The sequence below is a fragment of the Cupressus sempervirens genome, chromosome 7 (assembly GCF_028749045.1).
Source record: "Cupressus sempervirens isolate cs-2001-9-10 chromosome 7, ASM2874904v1, whole genome shotgun sequence".
NCBI classification, from domain to species: Eukaryota; Viridiplantae; Streptophyta; class Pinopsida; order Cupressales; family Cupressaceae; genus Cupressus; species Cupressus sempervirens.
The window spans coordinates 378,331,021-378,337,020 of record NC_143124.1 but is presented as its reverse complement, the minus strand read 5'-3'; positions in this window follow the sequence as shown (position 1 = coordinate 378,337,020).

The window sequence follows — 6,000 nt, the reverse complement described above, 5'->3', positions numbered from 1 at the left end:
TTTCTTTCCCTTTTGGATTCAATACTCTGTTCTTCATTGCTTGATTGAATCCTTTCTTCTTTATCTTTTTCAACCATTTCCTCATCCTTGATAGGTAGGAGATCGATTAGGCTTGCCTCTAGAGTAGTTAGAACTTGTTGTTCAATGGATGAAGTATTTCCTTTCTCTTCTTTTTCCTTATCTACAATTAGTGAAGGTGTAATTTCTTTTTCTTTTCCTTCTTTCTCTTTACTGCTTGGTTGAACTATGTTCAACTTGGTAGACTGTATCTTGGAGCTTGATGAGATAGGGGCTTGGTTTGGACAAGTTGAAAGAGATGTCATAACTGTTGTTTCTATTATATCTAGATCATATTATTCAATGGTTCGAACCTCTGGTAAATCTTCCTCTTCCTTCTTATCATTCAAATTTTTTTTTTCAACATATTGGATGTGGACTATACAACATCCTCAACTTCATTCAACATAATCTAAAATGTTTTGAATCTAGGAGTTTGTTTGTTTTCATACTTTGATATTGCCTCCTTTATTTCCTTCTCAAAGAGATTTGGCGTTAGCTTTCTCCCATAGTCTTTTCTCTAATGTCCTTCTTTGTTTTGACTACATTAGTCCAGTGGTGAGAAACATCCTTCAGTAAGGTTTTAGGAGCATGCCCTTTTAGTTCAATGGGGTCATACTTCCATTTGGCCATTTTCTCTACTAATGCATCTTCTATCTGTTTTTACTCCTTATTTCTAGATTCATATTTGAAGAATTTGAATCCTGCCATACCACATCCTTCCCATATTGATTTTAGGTGTTTCTCAAAGGATGGTGGGGGCTTCTTTAGTGAGATTATTGGTATGTCATATTTATCTTCATCATCATCCTTATCATCAAGCCTTAGTTTCTTTCTTGACTTCCTAGGGTTGGTGGCAGTAATCACAAGAGTAGAAGACCCTATAGATTTTCTTGATGGTGTTTTTTCTTTCTCCTTTAGAGGTTCCTCTAATTCTTCTTCTTCATCTTCACTTTCCTCTTCTTCTTCTCCTATATCATTACCTTTACCCTTAGTAAGCATGAGAGTGACATCTTTCTTGCCAAATTTCTTCTCAAAGTTTTCTATCCTTTTCTTTCCTCTTTTCAAAAGTTGAGGAATTTTTATCTCAAAAGACATTTTGGTTTTGGCTTCATCATAGGTAGAATTAGGATCCATTGTTTCATTGATAAGAGCTTCAATGATATCTCTTGTGTAATCAATGATAAGTTCATATTCCAATGGTTTTACCCATGCAATCCTAGTTTTGACTACTTGAATATAAACTTTGTCACAATCAAATAGAAAATAGATGTCTTTCTCATAATCATCAACCAATTTCTTGGGAATCCTAAACCTATTTTTCATTTTCTCCTTGAAGTTCTCAAAATATATATCTGTGATGCCATCAAAATTCTCACCCATTTTACTAATGAAATCATTGATATGATATAACATAGGTTTTTCCTTGCTCCATACAACATTTCCTTTGGATGGACAAAATTTTTTTACATAGAAAAATAAAGACATTAGAAGAGAGCTAAACTTACATGAATTATCCTTGGAAGCTTGGATGTTCTCCATGTTCTTACTCAACTAAATGAGTTGCAACTTGGCGAGACCAAAGTATGAGTTGTTCTTTACAACTTTGTATGCTAGGTCAACAACTTCACAAGGAGCACTATTAGCTCTACTAGAAATGTAGATCTTGTAGGCTATGACATGAGTTTCAAACTAGATTTCCATATTAATAAGATTGTTTAACTTCATACCTCTTCCATCTGATTCGACTAGGGTTTTCTTTGTCAATTCTCCTTGAGCTAAGGTTTTGGTTTTCTTAGAATTTTCCAAAATTGGATATTAAATAACTTGATGGATCATATTCTTAGTGATCTTGACTAGTTTCTTGAGCCAAAAGGTCATGTTGTGGACTCTTTTCAATATATACCTTATCCATTTTATTTGGAAGTTCCTTGGCATATGAATAATGTGGGTGAAACCCTTTATTTCCAAATGCTTATGCTTGGGTTTCAAATCTTCATTCTCACACAACATATTGTATGCCTAATCTAGCTCAAAATTAACCAATTCTTTAATAGAATAGTGATAAAGAGTCCTTACATCATGAATTAGAAGTACCTTTAGAGGGATGGCTGATGTGCTCATTTGGGATCCTTCTCTTCAACAATTGCAAGGTACAATTTGAATTTAGGTGCTTTACAAATTGTGTTCTTAACCAACATTTCAGAACCATTCCTTAGCTTTGTGCTTGATGAAGCTGCCAGTATGCTTGCTAAATGAAGAGCTCTTGATAATCAATAGACTTTCTTGCAACTTATCTTGATAATCAATTTTCTCTTAAATCACTCAAGGGCTAGAAGAATGCTCTACATAGTTTGATTTCTAAATTTGTTGTGAAATATTAAACCCTCAATTTTTCCTTTATTAGAATTTCAACTTTTAAGGCCTCATAAATGCTCCATATGATGGTAAGTGAAATCAATTGGTTATGTCTTCAAATTTGGCATGAACTATACATCGTGATACTCATTTAGAATTAGATGTTAGTCCAACTTCGCTCTGTTAAGTCATATGACTTGGTTAAATCATTCAACCCAACATTACACACTTATGCTTAAAGAATAACTTAGTAATCTCTAATAGCTTAGTTATATCTGAGATTTGACTGAATTAAAATATAATTTTTCCATTTTTCCTTGGGAATTTGATATGCTGATTTGTACTTTCTTGCTTACACATTTAGAACTGATGTATGATCTTATATTTTATTCACAGCACTAGTAGTCTTCTTATAAGTATATTTAGAGGTAGTTGTATCACCCAACTCATTGACTTGGGGGTCAACAACTTCAGAGTTTTGACTTGAGCTTTCTGGAGATTTTCTTACCCATTTTGATTCCTTTGAGTCTTGATCTCATCAATCTTAGTCTTGCCTCTATTTTCATTATTAGTATTTGTTGTAGCTCACTTCATGTAGTTTCTTGCCAAATGATTGATTTCTTTTCATACATAGCATCTTTTGGTAGGATTCATTTTTCTAAAGTGACTCCTTACACAATTTTATCCAATGTGTCCATATTCTCCACATAGATAACATCTTTACCATGTATTATGATCCCAACTAATAAATGCTCTAGGTCTTGGTCCAATGTTTCATTGCTTTGTTTTACATTTAGAAGATTTATCACCTTGCTTGTTAGATCTAAAGCACTTTCCTTGAAACTTTGGTTTATCTTTACATTCACTTTCTTTGTGTTCAAGTTTATTACAACTATATAAATTTCCATTAAACTTTGACTTTCCATTACTCTAGCATTTGTTTGATGAGTGGCCTAACTTTCCATAGTGTTTGAATGTAGAACTTTTATTATTTTGAAGTCCTTGCTATGATGATTCTCCTTGTTTAGTGCAACCCAATCCTTTTTTTTTTTTGTGTCTTTTGTAAGATAGTTCAGTCAACTAACTCGTGCTTTCTTATGATCTCATCATTCTTTCATTCATTTATTTTTCTTTTCTAAGATCATTCTTAAGTCTATCATTTTTGTCCTTAGATGATTGATGACTTCTCAATTTGCACCATTGAGCTAATTTATCATATCTAATTGATGTAGTGATAGCCACTAGATCTCATTGTCATTTTTTACTAGTCTTGTATTAAGTAATCTCTTATCTTCATCTGCCATCTCTTCATCATTTTAAACTTTGTTATTTTTTCCCATGACTTCACATATCTCGACTAAATGAATCTATTACTCTCTTTTCAATTTCTTACTTCTTCTTGCAAAATGATGTTCCTTCCAACTAGATTTTCTATTGCTGCATCTTCTTCTTCTAAACTTCTTCTTTGTTCTATGTATATTTTTTCATTTATCTATACTACTAAATCATTTCTTCTTTTTAGTGATTGAGAGAGTTGAACCTTTAGTTTCTTAATTTGTTCCATGGCCACATGTACATCCATCTTTTCATTTTCAATGATTTTCTCTAGTTTTTACACTTCCATTGCCTTGGATCTTTACTCTCAAGCTAATAAACTTCTGTAAAGAGAACCTTTCTATAATACCAAATTTTGGAAATGTAATGATGAACAAGTGACTAGGTTGGTGGGGGGTGAATCAGGAACTACTATAACTTATTTCTATTAATCCCACTTTATTAGATTATCTATTCTACTTGTATGCATGGAATATAGAGCAATAAAAGTAATAATATCATAACACTTTGACTCAATAATTTGGTAACCCAAAAACCCTCCAAGGAGAAGGTAAAACGGGGGTCGGAATGACACCCACAATGCTTCACTACCGTAGTGATAAAGTTGGCCTGTTAGGGCTTACAATTGATCACTTTTCGTGATCTACTCGGTTAAGAGTAAGTAGGACTACTAGGTCCACCTTGTGAAAGGATTTATACAATACAATGAAGTATGAACTCGATTAAGAGATTTTGCTAGGACTATTAGGTCTAGCTAGTTAGAGGATTTCAAAATGATACACTTGTTAGGATGAGTCAACAAGTTTATCTCTTCTTTAAATGTTTGTTTTTTGATAAGGATCCTTTGAATAATGTAGTGGTCACTTGACTATGATAGATGAGTCTCTACTTTTCCTTTGTACTACTTGGTAGCATCCTAATCAATCTACTCTTCTATTCTTCTCATTCATGTCTAATAATGAATGTGTAACTCCATGATGATTTGGATGAAAATAGTAACTCTTCATTAGATTGGCTATAATAGAAATTCTATAGTTTCAAAAATAATTACCAAGTTGGCTCAAAGCTGATACATGGGTCCAATAGCTTACTTGAGTGATATGCAGACACTTAGAAAACACTATCAACTTAGCTAAATATAGCACTTAGTTGACTTTAGATGCTCAATTTACATTGATCACTTGGAAAACTTTGTTGGCCCGGTTCACACTACTCTACCCACTCGGTTCTCATTCTAAAACTAGAATGCAAGGCTAACTTGGTTTACACTAGAGCTTATATGACATTGCTAACTTGGTTCATACAAGTTAACACTCAATTGCTCAGTAGCTCATGCTATATTGATGCTTGCTACTTGAGGAAAAGCTTTGTTGTAGTACTAACTGACTTCCCATAATGACTATGTGTTTTGACACTAATTGACAATATGTCTTTTGATATTGTCAACATCCCTATCCAAACTAGTTGAGGAAAATTTTGTACCCTACATGTTACTTATTTAGCCTTGGTATTTACAATATCTTTTAATGGATTGCTCTATTTTGGGGGGAAAGTTAGATCTTTGCTCTCTAGTTACCAAGAGAATGAGTATGGCACAAGGTTTGGACAACTTTTTGTCTATGTCTAAAGTTGAGAAAGTGGAGTTAGAATGAGTGATGTTGGATATCCAAATATTTTTGGATTCTCTTGCTATGAATTCTACTAGTGAGGTAGTATTTTTACAACCAACTAATAGGGAAAATTTTCTTGTTGTTGATGAAATAACTACAAGATTTTTCCCTTGATAATCACATAGGGGGTTTAAAATGAAGTTTTGATCTCTAAGTGAGAACAAAATTGAGATGAGTTTTTCTCTCACTATATACTCAAAGCCCTCTCTCACTACATACTAAATCTCATACTCTCTCTCTCTCTCTCTCCATGTACTTGAGTTTTTATCTCTCCACATATATACTAAAACTACTCTCTCACTACACACTCAAACCACCTCTCTCTATGTACTAAAGCCTTTTTACCTAATCTTAACCCAAACATTCCAACCCAACTCCAACTTTTAAAATAACCACCGACTAGAAATAAAGTTCACAGATATAATCTAAAGAATGGTTTTATCTAGAGAGGGGCCATCCTTACAAAGTTTATAGGAATTTTTTGGCACTTTTAGATCAGTCATGGAGATAGCATGAAAATATATCTATGAGATGCTAGAATGATCATTGTTTAATGGCTTCCATGAACACTAAACTCAAC